Genomic DNA, 25,650 nt, shown 5'->3' on the forward strand with positions numbered 1-25,650 from the left:
ATATCAGATAGAGAAGAGGTGCAGGAAGAAAAGCAAGAAGAAGAGAAGCATCCTGAAAGGTAAGGCTCCGCCCTTCCTGCAGAGGTGGCTTGATCTCTTTTCCTGCCTCTGAGAGACCAGAATCCTGAGAAGGAGATCAGCACTCAGGATCTCTCAGGCTCTGTGCTCTGAACCAAGCCGTGGGGGCCAGAAGGTGAGCAAGGCTGCCAGGTTGGTGGTGGCCCTCCGGGTCCTCCTGTGGAGAGGTCCTTTACTTTGCTGAGGTGACTCCTCTGTGAGATGGCGACCCACAGTGTGGCTGTGAGGACCACGGGGACTGATGGCTGTGGCAGCAACCTGTTTACAATCAAATGTGGCCCCTCTCCCTGTTCTTTGCTGTCACTCACTGGTTGCATGGCTCTGGACACTGATGCGTGGGCTCCAGAGTCTAATCGCCCACAATCGCTCCTAAAGGATATTCAACTCAGCTTCCTGAAAAATCCCAGGCCCCTTCCTGCTCCACCATAATTCATTCTCCCATTCCAGCTTGTAGAGATTGCCGGAAGAAAGTGGAGGAAACACAACAACTGGCTTTGATTCTGCAAAGGTCAGGAACTCTCCACTTCTCTCTGTATCCTTCCTCCCTCCCAGTCCTGTCACGAGACCCCGGGGCCCAGGGCTCACCTAGAAGGGAGCTTCCAGGTTGGAGTGGGCTGTAACCCAAGCCCTGGGAACAGGGGGAGCCAGGACTTGGTGAAGCTAGTATGTGGGGCAGTGGACGGTTCAGGGGCCACAGGTGCCCATCCCTGGACAGCCTCTTGGTCCCTCCCACTCATCACTGCAGCTTGTGCCTTCTGTTCCCCACAGCCACCTTCGAGAGTTCCATGAAAGCGTGACATTTCTTCAGCTGTTACAGGAAGATGCCCCGAGTGAGGGACTCAGACCCAGGCCTGCTGGAGCCCACCAGCCACCTCTGCCGAAGGCGGAACATTCTTCTTCTACTTCCATGTCCCTGTTGACCTCCCTGCTGCCCCTGACCAAGCACTCTCTACCTCTGGCCTCATCCCTATCCGATGAAGCTAAAGACCACCAGCCTGGCTTGAACAGAGTCCCTCTGGGCCCTATCCCACAGGGCTCCCTCTCAGCTAACTCCTACTGGGCATCCCTGACCACAGCCATCTCAGGACTTGACTGCATCAGCTACTGCATTCTGTTTTTCTCCTGGTGGTGGACCACTACCAAGGCCTTATTCTTCTCCACCTGGACCCACGCCAGATCCCGGAAAGACCGACATCTTTCCCCCCATCCCCGAGACTCCACACTCTGGGGAGACCCCACACACCAGCAAGTAGAGGTTGGGGGCCTCTCTTTCATCAACCCTGAGGTCCAGACACTGCTGGAGATGCTCATCAGCAAGAGAGCAGAACTGAAAATGTGGAAGGAGAACGCCAGGAACGGGTCCTCCTTCAAACCCGTGGGCCCAGAGCACTGCCCGGACTCTCTGGGGACAATGCTGCAGTCACGGGGGGACAAGAGGGACACCACCGCACGCCCCTTCTGGGGCACAGAAGGGAAGCCAGAGCAGCTTCCCGACCCCCCGCATCTCTCCTACCACCAGGCCTCGGGGGACTCCATAGAGCGCAAACGCAGCCAGCTCTTCTGGGGCCTGCCCTCTCTGCACAGTGAGTCCCTGGTGGCCACTGCCTGGGTACCCAAGAGGTCCTCCTCTGCACCAGGCAAAGCTGTGACATTTAACAAAGTCTCTGACTCTTCCCCAGATCAATCTCTGGCTGAAGAACCTCCACAACTTTCCCAGGACCAGCCCTTGCCCAACTCTGGGGCCCAATCTCAATTTCTAACACAAACACTGCCCCCATCTGTGGCTCAGGCCCAGAACCACACCCACCTCACACCCTTTCCCCCAAACCTACCACCTTCTTCTCCACCCCAGAAGAGGACCCAGAGAACCATTTGCCCTACATCCCAGGAGGAGGTGTGGCCTCTCAGCCCAACTGAAAATCAGCACGTGCAAAGGCCCTTGCAGAAGCAACATAAACAGAGGAAGGTTTCACCCTCTTCACTCCAAAAACCTCAGGAAGCCCACAGCCCATCAGCTCTCAACCATCGTCAGGGCAGTCACCGCTCCCGGAGCCCCAAGTCAACCTCCACCCTTCCCAGGGATTCCCATAGCACCAAGCTCCAAGAGCAACCAGAGAAACACAGTCAAGGGAGGTTCACCACAGATGCACACCAGCACGGCCCTCCCGGCAGACTCCCAGCCTCCCAGGACTCGACACAGCCTCGGGGCAAATTCCCCAGGAAGTGTTCCGGGTGCCAGGCTAAAGACAAGCATGGCCCCTTCCTGGATGCCCGGCCCTCAGAACTTGCTGGTGGAAAAAGCAAAGGTGGGCAGAAGGTGAGGTCCAGGCGCTCTGAAAGATTCCTCCAGGGCCCAGAGCAAGACCTAGAGAGGGACCCACAAGGTCTACCCTGGAGTTCAAGAGGCAGCTCAGTAAAGGTTCTGGAAAAGGAAAAGGAGGATTCAGGAAGTGACATATCTGTGGATTCAAATAAGAAACTTCTGGAAAAAATCCTGCAAGACCATCTGAGCAGAAAGTTGGTACAGATCAACGAGGGCATAATCCCCGTGTACGTGCGTGGATCCTGGCTGGCTTCCAACTACACTTTTCCCAAGTACAGCACCCACAAAAACAGTGTCAATCTAGCATCCTCCAAGGACCAGCTGTCTCGGGTGAACACCTCCCAGAACCTTTCCTTCCTGGACCCAGGAACTCACCTGATGCTGGAAACAGATATCATGAGGTCTCGGGTGCGACACAGGTGGAGTCCAGACCTGCAGGCCCTAGGTCCCCTGAGTCAAGACTCGGATGAGAAGCCAGCCTCGCCCCTTGCACAGTCAGACCTGCCCTGGGTCCCCTGTGACTCCACAGACGCCTCAACGGCCAAGGTAGCCAGGTTCCCAGAAGGACTTCCTTGGAAAGGTCCAGGAGAGAAGGCGATGAAAAGAAAAGCAGCTCCCACCCTGCAGAGTCCCCTCCCTGACCCCTCACCTGCAGAGAGGAGAGGAGCCCCACTGGGTGGCAGCCATGGGCCCTCCGCCCTCAGGTGGAGAAGGCAGGACCCTTACCCTTACAGTCTCTCAGGCAGAACCCGGCACAGCAGGATCATCACAGGAATGGCCAGAGGCAGCCTCAAGCCCAGTCCAGGCCTGAGAGAGGCCAGGGATGAGCCAGGGGAGGAGAGGGGAGCTGTGGCCTCAGGAGACCCCTGCTCTGGTACGGCAATGCCGGCAATCAAAGAACAGTCCCAGTCCTCGAGATCTGAAGAGACCAGAAAGACAGAGGCGGAGAAGGAGGAGCCTCCTGAGAGGGAAGTCCCTCCCCTCCCTGCCAGAGAAAGGTCAGCTCCTCCAGAAAGCTGTACTGAGAGGAGGAAGAATCACGTTTTGCAGTCTCTGCACCCCAATAAAAAAGGCAGAGGGCAGCAAGATTCCTTGCAAAACGTCAAACCCCTGTCAGCCACTACCAAGATGCAGAGACCCGTCTCCAGCACAGTGCCGATGGATAATGACACGGCTGAAGCCCGTGACAGCTGTTGGACAGATCCTGGGGGACAAGCTGGCACATCAGCATGGAGGTTCTCCACCAGAGTCACACTGACATAAAGAGGAGCCCCAGGCCCCTCGTGGTGGGCCATCTTGTCACCACAGGGGTCCCTCCTCCATAGAGCCAAGGATAAATAGTGACAGGGCCTGTAATCACCATGCCAGCCCCAAGGGCCACAGGACAGCAGTCAGTCCTGGCTGCTCAGGGAGCCTGTCCCCCCAGCCAGTCCCTGCCAGCTTAGGCCAAGGGGGCAGGCATCTCAGGTCACCTCCATCATTACCTAACACGCCGTCTTCAGAAAGGTTTTATCTGGTCAAACATACCATGTTTTTCAGTTTTCCTGGTAAGAAAAGTTTTCTTTCTGAAAAAAAAAATACATATCAGTCCACACAGAGAACGACTGCTTTGCCTCATGGACGTTCTTTGGTGCTGATGTTCTTCTCTGGAGAGGACCACTGCTTTCTAATTCACTTTTTTGTCTCATTAGAGGTAGTGGCTTCTGTCTATGCCACGTGGAGGCAGAGGGAAGGGTCAGCAGCCCGGTGCCCTCTTCTGGGTAGAACTCTTTGTGCAGTAACTGTCCAGTGATTTGTCATGGTGGGTCCAGGGTGAGATGTTTGAGCCAAGGACGAAGGCGGGGTGGCATGGGGTCATCCTAAGTGGTGCCGTGCTCTCTCAGTGCAGCCAGCAGCTGGGAGGAAGGAGACGTCCTGGGCTGAGTTGGTCACCCCATTCTCCCTGGGCCTGCCCTAGGCTCCCCCAGCACAGGCCTGCAGAAGCTCTGACCCACACCTAAAAGGCGGCATCCTTCCAGCAGAGGTGGTGGGTTTCTGAAGGGGACACTAACCGGCCTGTACAACACTCTCCTGGATTCCAGAAAGGAGGAGTTGACAGTGGGTGGAAGTCCAGGACCCGGGCACTCTGGTGACTTGAGCCTTGGGACCTTGACACATACACACAGCTCTAGTCACACTCCCTGGAAGAAGCAGGCAGCCTGGGGTCACAGAGCAAGTCTCCTGGCTTCAGTCCTGTGTGTCCCACAGATTTCCAGGGGAAAGGCAATCAGACAGGATCTGTTCCCACAAGGGAAAGTGACCTGTTCAAAATGTGCGAGTTTCCTGGGGAGGGGGACAGGCCAGGACTGGTCCCTTCTGGGCCTTGCTCTGCTTCCAGTCCAGATTTCCTCTTCTCGGGGCCTGTCCATATGGGAAAGCAGAAAACCACAAAGCAGGGAGAGGATCCATTTCTCTAGAGTGTTCCATGCTGCGCCCCGTACACAGTGACAAGTGGGCACTGCTCCATGGGCCTCATTCATTCCCTGGTGGGCAGTCCTGCTCCAGGAGGCACCGCTGAGGCAGGAAACATGCCTACCAAGACCCTCCCTGAGCAGGGGACTGAGTGGCCCGCAGGGTGTGGGCCCAACACCACAGGCCTCTCCTGAGCCAGGTCCCGTCTAGTCGGGTGTCCAGGCAGCTCCAGAGGGAAAGCAGAAATGGCCCGGGCCAGGCCCTGCCAGGTCCTCTCATGTACCCAAGTGGCAAGTTCTGGGTGGGAAGGAGTTGGACAAGCACAACATGGCTCCAGAGGGGACAAGTACCACAGACAGCAATGCCAACGGGCCAGACAGGGGCAGGTGAAGACAAGCTTCTGTCCCTTCTCCTGCCACCAGCCCTGTCCTTCATGAGGGGCAAGAAGGCTATGGACGGGGGTGTTTCCACAGAGACCCCCTCAGAGACATGGACACTGTCACAGAATCCCTGACAGACTTACTGGGATACTCCCAGAATCCTCCACGGACGCCTCCATAGAAACTCCCAGAGACCCAGACGGAGACACCCCCATAGAGATCTCCACAGAATCCCTGAGAGAGACTCCTACTGAGAGACCCCCAGAGTCCTCCACAGACACCCCACAGACCCTCCACAAAGCAGCACAGTCAGTTCCCCACACTGAGCTCCCCACAGGACCCTCACAGACGCACTGACGGGTCCCCAGAATCTTCCCCAGAGTCCTCCACAGACACCCGACAGACCCTCCACACAGTTCCCCAGTGAGCTCCCCACAGAACCCCCACAGACGCACTGACGGGTCCCCAGAGTCTTCCCCAGAGTCCTCCACAGACACCCCACAGACCCTCCACACAGTTCACCACAGTGAGCTCCCCACAGGACCCCCACAGACGCACTGACGGGTCCCCAGTCTTCCCCAGAGTCCTCCGCAGACACCCGACAGACCCTCCACACAGTTCCCCACAGTGAGCTCCCCACAGGACCCCCACAGACACACTGACGGGTCCCCAGTCTTCCCCACAGTCCTCCACAGACACCCCACAGACCCTCCACACAGCAGCACAGTGAGCTCCCCACAGGACCCCCACAGACGCACTGACGGGTCCCCAGTCTTCCCCAGAGTCCTCCGCAGACACCCCACAGACCCTGCACACAGTTCCCCAGTGAGCTCCCCACAGAACCCCCACAGACGCACTGACAGGTCCCCAGAGCCTTCCCCAGAGTCCTCCACAGACACCCAACAGACCCTCCACACAGTTCCCCAGTGACCTCCCCACAGGACCCCCACAGACACACTGACGGGTCCCCAGTCTTCCCCAGAGTCCTCCACAGACACCCCACAGACCCTCCACACAGTTCCCCACAATGAGCTCCCCACAGGACCCCCACAGACGCACTGACGGGTCCCCAGTCCTCCCCAGAGTCCTCCACAGACACCCCACAGACCCTCCACACAGTTCCCCACAGTGAGCTCCCCACAGGACCCCCACAGACACACTGACGGGTCCCCAGTCTTCCCCAGAGTCCTCCGCAGACACCCGACAGACCCTCCACACAGTTCCCCACAGTGAGCTCCCCACAGAACCCCCACAGACGCACTGACGGGTCCCCAGTCTTCCCCAGAGTCCTCCACAGACACCCCACAGACCCTGCACACAGTTCCCCAGTGAGCTCCCCACAGAACCCCCACAGACGCACTGACAGGTCCCCAGTCTTCCCCAGAGTCCTCCGCAGACACCCGACAGACCCTCCACACAGTTCCCCACAGTGAGCTCCCCACAGAACCCCCACAGACGCACTGACGGGTCCCCAGTCTTCCCCAGAGTCCTCCACAGACACCCCACAGACCCTCCACACAGTTCCCCACAGTGAGCTCCCCACAGGACCCCCACAGACACACTGACGGGTCCCCAGTCCTCCCCAGAGTCCTCCACAGACACCCCACAGACCCTCCACACAGTTCCCCACAGTGAGCTCCCCACAGAACCCCCACAGACGCACTGACAGGTCCCCAGAGCTTCCTCACAGTCCTCCACAGACACCCCACAGACCCTGCACACAGTTCCCCAGTGAGCTCCCCACAGAATCCCCACAGACGCACTGACGGGTCCTCAGAGTCTTCCCCAGAGTCCTCCACAGACACCCCACAGACCCTCCACACAGTTCCCCACAGTGAGCTCCCCACAGAACCCCCACAGACGCACTGACGGGTCCCCAGTCTTCCCCAGAGTCCTCCACAGACACCCAACAGACCCTCCACACAGTTCCCCACAGTGAGCTCCCCACAGAACCCCCACAGACACACTGACGGGTCCCCAGAGTCTTCCCCAGAGTCCTCCACAGACACCCAACAGACCCTCCACACAGTTCCCCAGTGAGCTCCCCACAGAACCCCCACAGACGCACTGACGGGTCCCCAGTCTTCCCCAGAGTCCTCCGCAGACACCCCACAGACCCTCCACACAGTTCCCCAGTGAGCTCCCCACAGAACCCCCACAGACGCACTGACGGGTCCCCAGTCTTCCCCAGAGTCCTCCACAGACACCCCACAGACCCTCCACACAGTTCCCCACAGTGAGCTCCCCACAGGACCCCCACAGACACACTGACGGGTCCCCAGTCTTCCCCAGAGTCCTCCACAGACACCCCACAGACCCTCCACACAGTTCCCCACAATGAGCTCCCCACAGGACCCCCACAGACGCACTGACGGGTCCCCAGTCCTCCCCAGAGTCCTCCACAGACACCCCACAGACCCTCCACACAGTTCCCCACAATGAGCTCCCCACAGGACCCCCACAGACGCACTGACGGGTCCCCAGTCCTCCCCAGAGGGCTACATGGACTCCCACAGAAACCCCCACCGACACTCTCCAGGCCCCTGGAGTCCCTGACAGAGAGCACACTGAGATCCTTAGGGTCCACCCCGTGGCCTGTCACCTCCCGAGACCTCACATGTCCCACGTATGGACCCACACCCAGAGCACAGAGGCCCCAAAAGGAACCCACAGAGAACTTTAGGGCCTGCTGACCACTGCCCCAGGAACGTCCTACCAGGACTTCCCTAAAAATAGGGGACAGGGCCTCACAGACCTCAGAGACCTCCTGAGACCCGAGGCAGGACCCCCACAGCGCCTTCTCAGGGCCGCAGGCTGCACACCGCTCCCTCAGAGACGCCACGCAGCCTCCCGGGCCTGTGGAAGCTTCTCAGGTTCTCATAAGGAATTCTCAGACACCCCTGAAAGGTGGCCCTGTAGGAGACCTCAGGGACAGCAAGGGACTGTCACTGCAGCACCCACACCTCACGGATTCCAGAGACCTCACCAAGAGCACCCCCAAGAGGCTCCTCCCAGAGAGGCCTCGTAGAGACCCCTGCAGAGGCGCCACGGGTGACCTCCCACAATCACCAAGTGACAGCACAGGGACCTCAGGGAGACTGTACAGTCCCCAGACCTAATGTCCCCCACAGAGATGTCACCCATTTTCTACAGAGTTCTCCCACACAGACCTCCTCCAGAGACAACACGCAAGACGCCCCCTGCCCAGGGTCCGGATGGAGACCTCTCAGAGACCTCCCACAGCGCCTCAGAGACTCCCAAGGCCTCAGTCACACAGGGACCCCTCCTGCACAGACACCAGGGACACTGCATGGAGACATCACCCCACAGCAGAGAACCCTCCATCCTGGCTCCAGAGACCTCCCATAGAGCCTCAGAGACTCCCAAGGCCTCAGTCACACAGGGACCCCTCCTGCACAGACACCGTGGACACTGCATGGAGACATCTCCCCACAGCAGAGAACCCTCCATCCTGGCTCCAGAGACCTCCCACAGCGCCTCAGAGACTCCCAAGGCCTCAGTCACACAGGGACCCCTCCTGCACAGACACCAGGGACACTGCATGGAGACATCTCCCCACAGCAGAGAACCCTCCATCCTGGCTCCAGAGACCTCCCACAGCGCCTCAGAGACTCCCAAGGCCTCAGTCACACAGGGACCCCTCCTGCACAGACACCGTGGACACTGCATGGAGACCTCTCCCCACAGCAGAGAACCCTCCATCCTGGCTCCAGAGACCTCACAGGGTTTTCCAGAGACCCCACAGAGGTACTTCACAGAGGTCCCAAAGAGACTCTCACAGAGACCCCACACCCATCTTCCTTCCAAGGCATCTGCAACCACGCAGCCAACCGGAAGCACAAGAGGGACACAACCAGCCTTGTGCTGCCCCCAGACCCCGAGACACTGAACACTGTCAACATGGCCTCCCAGATGGCGTTCCCGGCCTGGGAAAACCTCAGGACCTTCCGTTCCTCTGTGATGCCGTTGCCTCTGAACAGAAGAACTGCAGGTTCCAAGTGTGGACCTGAGAAATTCCTCCCTCTGCAGGTTCACAGGAGCCTCAGCTCTGACCCACAGTCAGAGAATCACAGATTTTAAACTCCTTCAGTGATACAGATCATCTTCTTTGTCCAGCTTTGGTTATTCACAAGTCAAATGTATCAGTGTCACATTGTATTTCACTGGAGATAAGAACTGAATTCAAGATGGTTGGCCACTTTGGAAACACAATAAAGACCTGTAACAAATGGATTCTAAAAATAAACCAGCAACCAGGCACCAGGACTGACTCCAACTCCCAGGGAGCCTCCAACTGGCACATTTTCCTGTACCTAACAGGTAGTGTCAAGTTTGGAGAATCTGCTTTATCTTCAAGTGAAACAAGAACCATGGAAAGAATTTTTACAAATAAGATTTCTGGCAATATTCTTATTTTATCCTCTGGGAAGGCTATATTTAATCCTTTGTAGTTATAATGTTTTGTTCCTTAAAATATGGTAAAACCCTCAGATGATATCACACATTTCTAAAACAAAAGTATTAATGTTCAGTGAACATAGCTTAAACTGATGAACTAAATAGACAATTTCACTTTGAAAAGAATTCAAAGAGATGAACATTTTCTAAGACTCAGGCAGCCAAGTTCTGCTATATATTCATTATAGGGCTGAAAAGGACACATTGCTTCAAACAGTTTAGAATCCTTCAAAATATATCAGTCTATGTTTGAGATACACATGGAACCTAATGAAACTAGTACTGAGGAATATTTAAACACCCAAATTGAGAAAATTGTATATTTAATCATATTTATATTAGAATAACCATAATGAAAAATCTCATTTATTTAAACCTCAGCTCCAAAAGATGCAATTGGTAAGACTCAAACCTCTTACCACTCATGAGCAACCCACTGTTCTCGTCTCATTTATTTTAAAGACATCTGTCAAGCATGTCACTGGTCCGGTCTCTCAGACTATCCATCATGACAAAAACATCACACTCCTTTCATTAAAAAGAGCAGAGCTGTCGCAACGCTCTTTAAGTCGGTTTCAACAAGAAATCCCCTTCAACATAATTACAAAGTTATACCTATTAATTTTCTACTGTACTCCCTTATAATGTCATCAAATCACAAAATGAAGCAATATGATCATGAATGTCCTCTAGTACTCTCGATTGGACGATTTGGTTTTTTATAGTGAAACTATACAGGGTAAGTTTAGGTTATCAGATCAACAGGAAACAAATTAGGAAAGATTCTATACAGAAAATATTTTACCAAGAATACTGTATGCTTTTCAAATTTTTTTTTAGAGAAAGAGAGAGAGAATTTTAATATTTATTTTTTAGTTTTTTTCGGCAGACATAACATCTTTGTTTGTATGTGGTGCTGAGGATCGAACCCGGGCCGCATGCATGGCAGGCAAGCACACTACCGCTTGAGCCACATCCCTAGCCCCTCAAATTTATTTTTAACAGGGTTAAATTAAGTAATTACTCCTCAGTCTTTAGAGGCACTTGTAAAGCCTGAACACAGACAAACGTTCATAATAAATAGTTAATTACTATGACATTCTGAATGTGTTGTCCCTCAGTAGCAACTCATAGTTTAATTAGTTGTGCAAAACAACAGAGAACAGTTTGCAATAAAACAATATTCTCATCCATCACTGCATATGCATCTGTCACAAGTCATACCGATGATCTGTGTCCAGTTTTCACAGCAGAAACCCAGAACTTTATCCAGAAGAAGTAAACCAGGGGATTCAATCCATTACAAAGACATTTACAGTACAGACTTTATAGCCATCTGTATTTTATTTTCATAAAATTTACCTACTGTAAACCTTATAAATATTTTAGTATTTTTATACATACCAAGAAATAGATAACCAAAAAGTTAGGATTTGGAGAAAAAACAAAAATATATCTCATTTGTTTTCAAATTTTTTCACATCAAAACATTTTGCTGCAAATAATTTGTTTTATTTTGCAGTAACTAGAGAATGAATCCAGGGACTAGGACAAGCAAGTGCTCTACCACTGAGTTACAGCCCAAGCCCCTTTTTAATTCCATTTTGAGACAGGATCTTGCTAAATTGCATAGGCTGCTTCCAACTTGCAATCATTCTCGCTCAGACTCCTGAGTAGCTGGGACTACAGGGGTGTACCACCATGCCCAGCTTGAAGTGACTTCTTAAATCCACAGAGGAAAGACTCTCTAAATGACATTCAGAATCTACTGCAAATTCAGTTTTGAAATAGACGTTTATTTAACACAGGGTTCACACTGACTTCAACAAATCAGCACTCCAGAAGACAATGTGGAGTGGTAAAACATGTGATGCCTTCTTCATGCTCCAAGAGAAAAAGCCCTTTTGCAAATAAGCAAAACCAAACCCAAACAAAAACAGGGAGGCATTCTACATTGTGATCTCTAGGAGCAATTCCCCTTCATAGACTACAACGCTGTTGACAGTGTCAAGCACTTTGACTGTATATAACGCCCACAGGAAGAAGTTTCTCCAAGCTTTCCCAGACACAGCTACGCTTTCTGTCCTTCTCATCACCTTCACAGTACGACACACCCAGCTCCAGAGAGTCCCATTGGCTTCCCCTGTGTTCTCTAAAATTGGTCATATTAACAACCATTCTTGTAACACCATCAATTGCTAGAATTATTTCTGGGCCCATGTGGATGGCTGCATTATCCAAACAGATGCAGGCCTCTGTGATTACTCAGAGGTCTGCTAGGGCGCCCCTCCCTGGGCTGGGGTATCCTGATCAGAACACCCCTCTCCCCATAAACACGTGGCCCATGCTTCTCACTCCCATGGAATCACAGTTATGCAAACCACACAGGTGAAACTAATGTCCGGAAATCTATAAAATAATGCTGTGCCAGCCAGTGAATGGGGATTGGAAAATGCTAAGCTCTCTCTAGGGAACATGGCTGGCTGACAGCCCTGCAGTCTGCTCATTTTTGTGCATTAGCTTTTCTCACCCTCATTCACTCTCATTATATCTGCAGCTCTTCTTTCCCTTCTTTGTCCAGTACTGGAAACTGCTGCCACCTGCTCCCTCATGTTGTCACAATCTCTACCATTTTATGCCAATAACCACTTGACCACACAGATGTCTCTCAGCTCAGGAATCCTACTGAAACTTTGCAAGAAAGACTATCCAACCACCCTTCTATATTCCTGCCGTAATCTGTTGCTAAGAACACTTTACATACCTATCTCCAACATCAAGAAAAACTTCATAAGGTGCACAAATTTCTTTTGTATGCTGTGGTCCCTGGAGTGAAACTTTCCACATTCTAGGTCTATCACTTAGGCAAGTCACTCAGTGTCTCCAAATATCACTTCCTAAAATGAGAATGAAAGTTAATAATATTGTAGTGAAAAGGAAATGAGTTATGATATTAAAACACTTTGCATAATTCTTACTGGATGATTTTGATATCATCATTGTTTTTATTTTTACTGCATGATTGCCAACTTGACATTTACTTGTTGAATAAAGTACACACAATTGTGGTATATTGTGTTTCCAGAATTAACCAATTCATTTTCTAGCACAAAAGCTAACATTTAATACACACTAGAGATTTACAGTTCTGAGGAAAAAAGCAATATTCTTCTTTCAAGTAATTTTTCAAATCTCTTTTTTGAACATAGTATTTTGTGGGTTTCTATTAATTCACTTTGGCGTTAAAGGACTATTTTCTCTAATCCCAGTTACTGCTGCTTTGACTGTGAACAAGCTGCACTCATGGACATCTTCACAAAACTGACTTTGTTGTCCCCACACTGCGTAGGCACACCTGCTTCAGCCCTTGGTTGAAGTCTAGGGACCCCAAGGCTTACCTGCTCCACTGGTTCTCTCCAGAGGCAGAATGAGGTCTGGTTGCAGTAATTACTCTGTCAGTCTCAGGTTCATAGTCAAAACAGGACACTGCATGAAACACGAAATTTCTCTCTCAGAAACAGCCAGGCTTGCTGGAATCCTGAATTGCCAGGCCAGGAAGCCGCAGGTAGACTTCTCCCTTTGCATTTGGTACACTTACCTCTTCCACCAGATGGGCCTAGTGATCTTGTCTCTGACCACATCAAGTCCAGCATCTACCCTGGAGTGAAAGAGCCAGAAAATATCACTTGGTGGGTGCTGCTCTTCCCTGTGCCCACAAGGATTCTATCTGGATTAAACATGAGTTCAGAGGGGACTCCTCCATGGGCATTCCCTGGGGTTTCCTGGGCCTGGCTCCTGTACTTCCCCTGGCTGGTCCTCACCGTTTTCCCCTGGACCCTTGCTGTCACCCTCTCTACCTACCCAGGGCTCTGCTGTGGTCTAACTTTTGCCCTGTGGGGGGAAAGCAGTCACTCACAAGGCAGCTTCATCTGTGTTTCTGGGTACACCTGGATGGCGCAAAGATGATCAGAAAATAGTGTCTGAGTTCCCCCAAATGCCAGAAGGAACGCAGGCAGGTTCGCACAGCTGGTTCCTAGATGGGAATTGTTTAAAAAAAAAAAAAAATTACAAAACTTAATTCAGCAGAGCTTGCCTAAAGAAAGAAAAGAAAAAGGTTCCAGCACCAGGGTGCACTTGACATCACAGACGGTTAACCCCGCCACCTGCGCAGAGCGCCCTCATGGCCCGAGAAAAGGAAGCGCCAAGCTGAAGCCACCTGGTTGGCTGCTGTCGGCTTCGGACCCTGTGCGCATGGTCAGATCAGCCCACAGCACGTGGTTGACCAAGCTGCGCTGCTGTGATTGGCAGAGACTCAGTTGCTCGGTGACAAGCGAATGCCTATCAATTAATTGGGTTTCAGTTTATTTGCATAGCAAGCTAGGTTACAGTGCACTAGGTACGGAGGCCCCTTTGGGACATCCTTCATGCAAGTATGGAGACAGGTTTAGGACAAAATTATTTTAGTTTAACAATTAGTCCCATTTTGTTCATATTTTCAGATCTCGCCTGAGAGACCAAAACCATGAATGTGGACGGTGACACTATCTTCTACAATCTTCAAAATGGATCTGCTTGATTTCCGTACAGACTTCACAATTTCACAATGTCTAGCTAGGTAGATGAGCCGGGCATAGTGGTGCAGGCCTATAATCCTGGCCAGTCAGGAATCTGAGGCAGGAGGATGGCAAGTTCGAGGCCAGCCTCAGCAACTTAGAGACTGGAGGCAACCTCCTGAGACACTAATAAAAATTAAAAATAAATAGACTGGGGATGTGGCACCCCCCTGGGTTCCATCTCCAGAACCCCAAGCCCCCACAAAAATGTGAGTTTGCTTGTAGGTTTGATGCCTACTGTATACAACAAGACCCCTGCCGGCCCAGGACAGCAGTGTGTGAGCACTTCAACTTGAGCACACAACAGGTCCTCGCAGCCTGGGGACTGTCCTGCCTGAGTCTCACCCTTAGGAGAAAATATGGGACACAGCCCATTCACACTTGGCCCGGGCCTCCTATCCCATAATCATCATGTAGAATCCAGCCTTTTACAACAAGGAACTATTTTCTAAATCTCTGTCGTATGCCTATGATTTTAAATGAAAAAAAAAAAAGAATAAAACTAGTAAAATAAAATCAAATTTGTATTTTAAAAATCTCATTAATCTGCTTGATACAAATTGACTTTTAGCTTTTAATTCAGTAAGAACAGGTAATAAATGGCACAGACATTAATGTGAGAAAATAATTGTTTTGGCAAAAAACAGTGGAATAACTGTTATTAGAAATGCTCTGGATAAGTATTGTTTCAGATTTCAGAATTTTCAGATTGTGGAATATTTCCACAGATTTTACCAGTTGAACATCCCTAATTCAAAAATCTGATAGTTACAAAGTTCCAAAATCTAAAATTTTTTGAGGATACTATAATGTTCACAAAATATCACATTTCGGATCATTTTCTATTTTTGTTTTCAGATTGGGAACACTTAACCTGCATGTAAATTAGGGCATATGAGCACTTGATTAATTTTGTCTTAATTTTTATGGATTTGAACTCCAAAGAGCTCTTGGCTCTGTCTGTCTCTCTAGTTTGTTCATAAAATAGAATGTGAAAGATCCACCAGAATGCAATGTACAATATCGTTAGCAAATCCCAGACTTTGACCCTAGAGGAACATGTGCAGGTGGAAACCTCATGAAGAGCAGAAGGGAGGCAGCTGAGCGAACCCCTGGGGTCATCTGCTCACCGTGGTTTTAAAAGGCAGAAAGAGCAAACAGGAGGGGCGAACCCCTGGTACAGTCAGCAATGCTGCAACAGTAGCCCCCCAGAAGGTGAGGCTCAGTGGTGGCACTTGACAGAAAATCCATTTGAGGGACATTTTCTCTGTACTGGACTTTGGAATGGAGCCAGAGATTTCACCCTTATTGAAGTGTTTCCTTTCTTTCCAGGGAGGGACATTTCACACACACACCCCTGTCCCCTTTGTGAAGCAGCAGCTTCTCTTTTGGGTCCCCTCTGTCTGTCATCAAATACATCAAGGGCACCTGTGCAGTGCTGGCCCTCCCTGGGTGTGGGCGACACTCAACATCTCCCAAAGGGCAGGGGGAGTCCTTGCTCAGCTCTCATTGGCTTGAGGGACTTTTGTGCTAAGGTGTTAACAACAAGCTCAGGAGAGTGCTCTTGGGTATCTGGACTCTAGAGACGTGGTTTGTAGCTCTTTGTCCATTAATATAATTCACAAGGATGCATACTGTAGAAATGATGCTTTAGCTCCTCCCTGAGCCGAGATTTTATTTTATTATTTTTGGAGGAGCCAGATTTTAAATATTTATTTTTACTATAATTATTATCACATAATAATTGTACAAAGAAATAGAATCACTGTGGTATTTTCACACATGCGTACATTGCCCTCAAACCACCTCCCCCAGCATCTTTTCCAACCCCTAGAAATCCCTTTTCTACTTTCAATACTTTTTTTTAATTTTCACATTTGAGAAAAAACATACAAGACTTGTCTTTTTGTCTTTCTGTGTCATTTTGTTTAACACAGTATCCCCAGTTCCATCCATTTTGCTGCAAATGACAGAATTTAATTCTTCTTTATGATTAAATAATAGTCTGTCATATGTATATATTATATGCATACATACACTATATAAAATATGTATGTATATACAATTATACATACACATACACCTATATATGTGTACATGTATACATACGTACCTGCACACATACACACACATATATGTAGTCATTTTTTTATCCATTCCCCTGCTGATGAACACCTAGGTTGATTCTTTATCGAAGCTATTTTGAACAGTGCCACAATAATCATAGATATCCAGATATCTCTATATAATGACTTAATTTCCTTTAGATAAATACTCAGTTTGGGGATAGCTGAGTCATATGAAAGTTCTATTTTCAAGTTTTTAGCAAGCCTCCAAGCTGTTTCCAAAGTGGGTATATAAATTACATTCCCACAAAAGGTATATAAGCGTTACTTTTTCTCCATATTTTAGTCAGTATTTGTTAATTTTGTTATAATATTCTAGCCTGGATAAAATGAAATCTCATAATTTTGATTTGCATTTTCCTGATGGTGAAAGATACTGAGCATTTATTTCCTCATATATTTATTGGCCATTTGTATTTCTTTATATATTTATATTTATATATTTGTAGTTCTTTATATATTCTGAATGTCATTTGCTGGCAAAGATTTTCTCCCTCTCTGATGGTTGTCTTCACTCTGTTGATTGCCTCCTTTGCTTGCAGTTTCTCAGTGTAAAGTACTCCCATTTGTCATTGTTTTCGCCTTTTTTATTGTGTTGTTGTTGTAGCTTTTGAGGTCCTAACCAGGAAATTGCTGACTGTGGCAAAATTTCAGAGTTTCCGCAACATTTTCCCCCAGCAGTTTCAGAGTTTTAGGTCTTACATAAAGTCTTTGATGAATTTTGAATTTATTTTTGGACAGGGTAAGAAACAGAGGTCAAACTTCAATCTTCTGCATGTGATTATCCAGTTTTTTTAGCACTGTATGTCGAAGCGACTGTCCTTTCTCCAAGATATGTGTTTGGCACCTTTGTTGAGAAGCAGTTGGCTATAAATACGTGGGTTTATTTCTGGTTTCTCTATTCCGTCTCATGGGTCTGTGTGTCTGTGTTAAGGCCAATACCATGCTCTTGGTCCCTATGGCTATTGTCATATGTCTTGGGATATCTCCATCTTAGGGCAAGGTGCATTGTTCCTGGTGGGTTATAAATCTGTATTTCAGACGTCTTGTCAGCAATATCTGATTTCTTGTGGGTGTGATTAGTTTGCTATTAGTTTTACCAGCCAACTGGCAGATGAAGTGCTATGCAAGGATCAAGACTGTGGGTACCACCACGTTCTCCTTACTCCCTGGCCCTGCTTTGTGATTCTAGCACCTTAAGTCTACAGGTCCTTGATAAGTACCTTCTGAAGCCACATGCCAACTCTGTGAAAGTTTCTTGGCTTTAATTAGGCAATGTCATTGGCAAGTCCCCATAGAGGGCATCCATAGCCAGGATTCATCGCCATAGGCTGAGAGGGGATGATTGACAGAAAGTCTACCCACAGCCCCTCTACGTGGGAGACATCTCTTTTCTGGAGACCCCCAGGATCCACAGGGACCTGGTCTTCCAGCTTCTGTGGGAAGAACCAAGTCCGCTCATCCTCTCAAACTCACTTGACTCATGTCCCATCAACCCACTGACCAGCTCCTTCTCATGCTAACCAGTGGACATGAGGAAACTCTCCCCACCTCTCAGCTTCTAGCAGCCTTTCTACTGCCTGGAGACCCTGTTCTCCGAGAAGCACCCACCTGGGGTTACACAACCAGCCAGGATGCAGCCCTTCCTTGCCCTCCCCTGGACACAGACTTGGACACTACACTGCCCTGTCTGCAGCCAGAATATTCTACAACTGAGCCCTCGCCCTACATCAACAGCCTATTGGTTAATTTTAATCAATCTTCATATCATTAATTTCTTACATGCAGGGGAAAAAAGATTTGTCAATAGTTACTGTTAAACTAAAATTCCTGAGATAAAGGATATATTAAGGAAAAGGGCCATTAGCGAGCCATTACAGAGGCTATCAAGAAAAAGGACCAGATCCTGGGACAAGGTCCACATCAGCAAGGCCGTATTGCAATTTCAACAATGTCCACTGGACCAAAGAGCCAAGTGTGTGTTTATTATGCAACTTTTGGGAAGGAAAACATATAGTTCACCTTGAACCTCCATTGGCTGTAGATTAGGAGGTGGGATAATGCAAATCACAGAAAGCTTTGGGATTAGAGGTCAGAGCAGAAGGAGAAGTGCTAACTGCTTCTGGATTGGTTGGAATTAATGTCCAGAGAGTTTTCACATGAACAGGGCATGCTATGCCTGCTGGTCAGCCATGCGATTTAAGTCAGGATTCCAACATACATGCAGGAATGTGCAAACCCAAAGCTGTGCTGATTAACTTCCTGTTTTAGTCAGCTTTTTTCACTGTGGTGACTGAAAGACCGGACAAGAGCCACTTTAGAGGAGGAAAATCTTTAGTTGAGGGCTCACAATTTCAGATGTCTCAACCCAAAGACAGCTGGCTCCATTCCTTGGGGCTTGAGTTAAGGGAGAACATCATGGTGGAAGAGTGTAGCAGACAGAAGCAGCTCACATTATGAACAGAAAGCGGATTTCACTAACTAGAGACAAAATATATACCCAATGTTCTGTCTTTTTTTTTTTTTTTACCAAAACTAGCTTATAAATCTAATACAATCTTGATCAAAATCCCAGCAGGCTTTTTTTTTCTTGGTAAAAATTAACAAACTGATTGTAAAATGCATATGGGAATTCAAGTGACCTAGAATAGTCAAAATGATTTTGTAGGAGAACTAAGGATCTATATTACCTGATCTCAGGGGTGAAAGGATAATTAAAGCTACAGGAATCAGGGTAGTGGGGTATCAGCATGGAGGTTGGCAGACAGACCAGTGGAACTGAAGAGGGAACTCAGAAACAGATCCACAGACAAATGGTCATCTGATTTTCCAAAAAGATTCTGAGATGATTTAATGGGGAATGAATGGTTTTTGAACAGACAACAATAGAATAACTAACTATCCAAATATAAAAATAACGACCTACAAACTTCCTCTCCCATCACGTGTGTAAGAGGTTGGATTGTGATCCCCCAAGGCTAATCTAAGTCGTGGGCTCCAGTACCAGCAAAAGAGACCTGGTGCTGGGATAAAGGGTCTTTGCAGAGGTAATAAAATCAGGACTTTCAAATGAGATGGTCAGGGGAGGCTGTGTATCCCATGACAAGGGTCTTTACAAGCTGAGGAGGAGACACAGACAAGAGAGGAGAGACTCAGAGAAGCCTGGAAAGAAGAGAGTGGAGCCTGTAGTTGTGCTGCCACAAGTCGGAGAACTCCTGCAGCCCAGGAGCGGGAGGGGTCAGGAGGACTGAGGGAGCAGGGCCCTGGCAACACCCTGATCCAGGCTTTGGGCCTCTGGGACTGCAGGGAGTAAGTGTCTGCTGTTAGGGGCCATGTGTTACAGCCTCCCCAGGAACCTGCAAAACACACAGAAATCAGTTGGAAAGCTCGACAGGCCTAAATTGAATCTAGGGCTATAATCTAACCTACAGCTACGAAGCTCACAGAATGAAACAGGGAAAAGTCCTCAGGACCTTAGTTGAGGTGAGCAGTGGCTTTTTTTTTTTTTAATGAACCAGAAAAAAATGTTAACCATTAGAGAAAACCAAATGAATTAAAACGATTTCATTTTAAAAAGACACTACTAGGGAGCTACTGAGGAGAGCAGGAGGAGGTGGCGGCTGGGGGAGACGCTTCTCTTTGGCTTAAATTGCCATCCATTAGGGATCATTTCTCAGACCCACGTTAGAAATGAGAATTCAGTTAAGTGAGGCCGCCATTGCCGCTTTGAGCACCTCAAGGGGAGAATGCATTTATCAGGAGTGAAAAGAAGAGCTTGCCAGAGTCAGGGAAAATAAGAAAAAGCTCAGCGCTAGGGCCCCTTCTCCTAGGGATAACTGGAAAGACCACGGGACCACCTACTAAGGGGTCAAGCAAGAAGGACAGGGCAGGGGTAAGGCTCGGAGAGACGCGGGGCTTGCAATGGAAGCAGCAGCGCCAGGTCTCGGTCCAGCTCCACCTTCAGCTCGGGATCCAGCGCCAGCACAGGCTCAGGCGGGGCTCCAGCTCCTCCTCCGCAGCAGGCTGCTCCAGAGCTCCCGCACGTCGGGCTGCTGGTCCCGCGGCAGCTCGGGTCTCCCAGACCTGCGAGGCGCAGACGGGACAGCAGGCGGCGCTCAGGCTCCAAACCCAAACCAAAAGCGGAGCCCTTCCCCTAAGCCCACCAAAGTGCATGCGGAAAGGCTCATCGGGAACGTGACCAAGGATCGCGTCGTGGAGGTAGTCTCCACTTAGGGAAAATTAAAATGGTCAACGTGCCTGCAGAAAAGTCGCGTCCTTACCTGTTCAAAGGCCCCGCCTAGGTGGAGCTGCAGAGTCCAGGGGAGCTGAGAAGGCGCTGCAGCGCGTGCATGGAGGACAAATCAACGACCAGGAGATCACTGCTACCCGGTGCTGGGCCCTGGCCGAGGCCACCCCCACACCCTCCCCCTCCCCCGGCTAGTCAGCCTTCCCCAGAAAATGCTGCAGCCACCGCCAGTGGCCTAGGTCACTCCCATGGATGAGGAGGGGGTCACCCATGCGCAGGTGGTCCAGCTCTCCCGCTGCCGCCCCCAAAGAAGCCGCTCCAGTTCCAGCTCCTCCCCATACACAGAGCCTCGGGAGCTCATCTATACCTGTTCCACCCAGCTCAGTTGTGTCACTTTTCTAGCCACAGGAGGGTCAGCAGGAAAGCTGACCCCCCCCCCGCCCCCCGCACTGGGGCAGGCGTCAAAGGCAGCAGTGAGGCCTTTCCTCTGCAGGCAGGTTCTGGCTGCAGAAGTGCTGATGGATCAGGGCGGGGCCCATCGAGGGGCCTGCAGTTTTCTGGCTAAAAGTCTCACCCATGCCTGTTCCAAAGTCTGTTCCGTGGCAGAGCCTGCAGGGACCAGCAGGCTTCCAGGTGGCAGTGTGGCCCCGTCTCTTTACAGAAGACCTGGGCCAGTCTGCAAACCCGGTTGTGCCCTTGCTGTGCCCTTGCTGTTGCTATGCTAGGTCCTCAGGAAAGGGGACCAAGCTGCTGCTCCTGTGAGGCCTGGCCTTTTTCACCCCCGCTTGAGCTCTCTTCCAGCCTCTAGGGGGGTTAGTTGCTATAAATGGTTCTGTCTTTCCATGTCCTCCCACACCCCACTGCCCTTTACTCTCTGAAATTGCTGATCAAGTTGAGAGCCAGCTCTGTGAGGTTATTACAGTTCTGGCTGCCACTCACGGTGGTCCTGCAGGATACCTTGGCTACATGCACATTGCTTCTCTCTCTCTCTCTCTCTCTCTCTCTCTCTCTTATTGTAGACAGTACTATAAAATTTATTTTGAGTTTTGTAACTTTGTTGCATTTTAGACAAGATTGGGTTTATACTTTGTTGTGTAGAGTGGTAAAAATGTATTGAATAAACCTAGGATTAGAATGAAAAAAAATAAAAAATACTCCTAGGAAAGTAAAAGAAAGCCAATAATGGGGAGAAACATTTCACAATACAGATATCTGACATATCTGAGCTCATATCTACATGTACAAAGCAAACTTACCTTTGTAATAACAAATCTAATTAAAAATTAGGTAAATTATTTAAATAAACATTTATTTACATAAATAAATTTTGGGAACGTGAAACCAGGTTTGAACTCAGGGGCACTTGACCTCTGAGCCATATCCTCAGCCCTATTTCCTGTTTTAGTTAGAAACAGGGTCTCACTAAGTTGCTTTTGCTGAGGCTAGCTTTGAACTCAAAATTCCCCTGCCTCCCGAGCCACTGGGATTATAGGCGAGCACCACTATGCCCAGCTAAATAGACATATAAATTTTAAAAGATGACATATGAGTGGTCATTAAGCACATAAAAACACACTTAAGTCAATAAGCAAATGCAGATTAATGCTACAGTAAGATACGTCCACATGGTACTTATTAAAATAGGTCAAATTAAAAAGACAATACCAATTCATGGTAAAAATACAGAGTGACCAGAATTCTCACATTAGATTAAAGTGGTATGACTACTTTGGAAAACAGTTTGGCGATTTCTCTCAAAAACATAAGCATGGAACTACCATATTATTCACTATCCTACACCTAGATATTTACCCAGGAGAAATGAAAGCATGCATTCATAAAAAGATGTGTGTGAGTAACAGAGTTAGAAGCCACTTTTGATAAAAGCACTGACTCTTCACTCTTTGGACTTTCAATGTCCAAAGAGTAACTACAAGTAGGATAAAGCTTGGCATCTCTGCGTTCTTTTAATATTTATTTTTTAGTTTTAGGCAGACACAATATCTTTATTTTATTTTATGTGGTACTGAGGATCGAACCCAGTGCCCCACACATGCCAGGTGAGTGTGCTACCACTTGAGCCACATCTCCAGCCCCAGCATCTCTGCTTTCAATTTGCATTTATTATCTTAAACTTTGGACCAGGTCCCCATTCCGTTCTGCACAGAGTCTAGTTAATCACTCCAGGAGTAGAATACGAGTTAGATTCAGCAACCAAAAGCCCTACATTTGTCTAACCTACCTTGTCTCCCTTCAAGACTGAGGACACCAAGACAAGAGGAAGGCATTTCCAAGATTTTCAGGGACGTTCAACTGACAGCTTTTACAACTCCTGTTCCAGACGCCGTGAGTGGCTCCTATATGTATTCTGTCACTTCCCTAAATCTGCAGTCACTTTGGGTTCTAGGGACAGCAGAGCCTCACAGACAGACCATGTGTGATGAGATCATTCCAATAAATGGAGCAATTACCCCCCCATGGGAACTGAGGCTGCCTGTGAAGCAGGAGCCATCACCCCATGTGTACTGACTGCCCCCCTCAATGATAAGGACCACCTCATAGAACCAGTTCTGAGATAATGACCAATCAGGACATGACCTGAGCAAGATGAACTACGACTCTGCCATCTCTGAGAACCCCCATTCAAACCCCCAATACTTGATTTTGTTGCCTTTTTTATCAAACCTCCAGGTTTCTGTCAATGCCTTGAAGAAGACTTTATCCTTACACCTGTTCTTCGTGGTGTGGCCACACTGATTAAAACTGCTTTCCTGCCTTCACCACTGCCTGTGCCTTTGATTGGCATATTGGTGGCCCAGTCTGATCTGTTGGGTCACCCTGGGGCTAGGGTCTTCAAGAAACCCCAGTAACACATTCCTAGCAGCTTTATAAAGAGTCAAAATCAGGAGATGAGGCAGATATCCATCAAAGAAGACAGATTCACAACAATGAAATTAGATCCAGCAACCAAAAGGAGCAAACTACTGATGGATGGAATAGAATGGATATTTCTCAAACACAAAAAGCAGGAAGCACACGGAAGAAGATAAGCTGTGGGATTGCATTTATGCAATCACAAAATATATGTGGATTGCTGAAAAAGGCAAATCTGACTCATGGTACCAGAAAGCAAATCAGTGGTTACCAAGGACTGTGGGGAAGGTGGGGTTGTCTGCAGATGAGGCAGAAGGGAACCTTTTTGGGGTGATGAAAAGTTTTGCATCTTGATTCATGCGGTGTTTACGTGGCTGTGTGTATTTATCACTACTCAATGGGTGCATTTTGTTGTATGTGAATTTACCTCAAAGTAGTTGGTCTTTCAAGTGAAAGCAAGTTGAACCAGTGTCTGCACACTTCTGTGAGTTCTTTCAAGAATGAGAAGACAGTCTAGTTGGTGAACTAGCTGTGTTTAAATGAGTCCGCCCTTGAGAGACCTCAACAACCAATATGTCTGTAAGCGCCCATGCCCTTCCTAGGCTGTTCCAGCCCGCCCTGAGGGTACAGAGACAAAGGCTGGGACCTTCATACCTGGTCCCTGCTGCTCCCAGGCCTGGAGCAAGGCAGCACGGATTGTGATCCCCAAGTGATTGGCTGGTTAACAGATAGTCAGCTTATTAATGTAAGATGCAATCTCTGACCTCAGTCAGATGTCAGTAAACCTGGAGAAAGCATTTAACTTCAGGAAGGAAAGCATCACTCTGAAGAATGGGGTATTGGGCTGGGGTGGTGGCTCAGTGGTGGAGCGCTCGCCTAGCACCTGTGAGGCCCTGAGTTTGATCCTCGAACCGCATAGAAATAAACAAAATAAAGGTATTGTGTCCACCTACAATTTTAAAAATGTTTGGGAAAAGAATGGGGTATGGTCAGTACAAATCAACTGAGGTTAAAAGAAAAGAGAACAACCTGGCTGAGATAGTCCTAGAGGAAAAGTTGGAGCTAATGGATCTTTAAAAGGAAAAGTCCAGGATCGGGGAAGGGTCAGGACCTTCCTGCCAAAGGCCAGCTGAGGGAAGATTGAAGAGGCAAACGATGGGTCTGCAGAGGAGGTGAAATGTGGGGGACACAGAGAGGAGGGGAAGCCGGGGTCCAACCCTGAGGTGCCTGAAGGCCAGGCTGGGAAGGACTAGATCAGGCGGGCACTGGATAAAGGAAATACCTGCTCTGCTTTAATCAGCCCACTCTTTCAAAACACAAGCTACTCTCTATCGTGTGCAAGGTTCTGGGCCAGGCAGGGTGACAGAAGAGAGAGCCCCAGTCTAAGGAGTCGCATCCTCTGGAGAGAGAGCCACACAGCCAAGCCCAGGTCAGTGGCTGGGGCAGAGCTGGAATGTGCAGAATGTGGAAGGGAGAGGACGGGGTAGAACCAGGGCTGCTGGGTGCAGGCTGGGAAGGCTTCCCGGAGGAGGGGGTATCTGTCCTGAGCCAAGAAGGAGGATAGTAGTTTTGCAGAATTGAAAAAAGGAGAAGGTTTCAGAAAAGGACAGACTACAATGTATAAAGAAAAAGGTTTGAGGCTGGTTGGAGGAATGACAAGCAATTTCCAGAAGAGGAGACCTTCAATATGACTTCATAATAGAAGCCTACTTTATGAAATAAAATAATTCAAGATGAGTTGAACATTTAGTATAGGCCCAGGATTAAATTTCCATCTAGTAGTCCTCCTTTATCCTTGTTTTTTGTAGTTTCAACTACAGTCCAAATACAGCATGTGGATACAAACACAGAAAAAAAAAACAACTCATACACTTTGCATAATTCTTATAACTGTATGTGTATTATTATAATTGTTCTATATTATTACTATTATTATTATATTTGTTTTATTATTCTATTTTATTAGCGTTGTTATTTTCTTATTGTGCCTCATTCATAAATTAGACTTAATCCTAGGTATGTACTTGGAGGAAAAAACACAGTATATGTGGGGTTTGGTGGTACCTGTGATTTCAGACAT

General features: G+C 48.7%; 1 long non-coding RNA gene and 1 pseudogene across 1 annotated transcript; one reads left to right on the forward strand and one right to left on the reverse strand.

The window, feature by feature from the left end:
• Nucleotides 1-11,486: 11,486 nt before the first annotated feature.
• LOC120885097 (uncharacterized) lies at nucleotides 11,487-14,254 on the reverse strand. Its single transcript, XR_013430113.1, has 4 exons — nucleotides 13,628-14,254; nucleotides 13,310-13,369; nucleotides 13,110-13,197; nucleotides 11,487-12,608 (listed from the first exon to the last, which is right to left on the reverse strand). It is a non-coding gene; the product is annotated as an uncharacterized LOC120885097 (long non-coding RNA).
• A 4,946-nt stretch (nucleotides 14,255-19,200) lies between these two features.
• Nucleotides 19,201-21,458, forward strand: LOC144369734 (uncharacterized; annotated as a pseudogene).
• The last annotated feature ends 4,192 nt before the right edge of the window (nucleotides 21,459-25,650 follow it).

The sequence above is a fragment of the Ictidomys tridecemlineatus genome, chromosome 13, assembly GCF_052094955.1.
Source record: "Ictidomys tridecemlineatus isolate mIctTri1 chromosome 13, mIctTri1.hap1, whole genome shotgun sequence".
NCBI lineage: Eukaryota > Metazoa > Chordata > Mammalia > Rodentia > Sciuridae > Ictidomys > Ictidomys tridecemlineatus.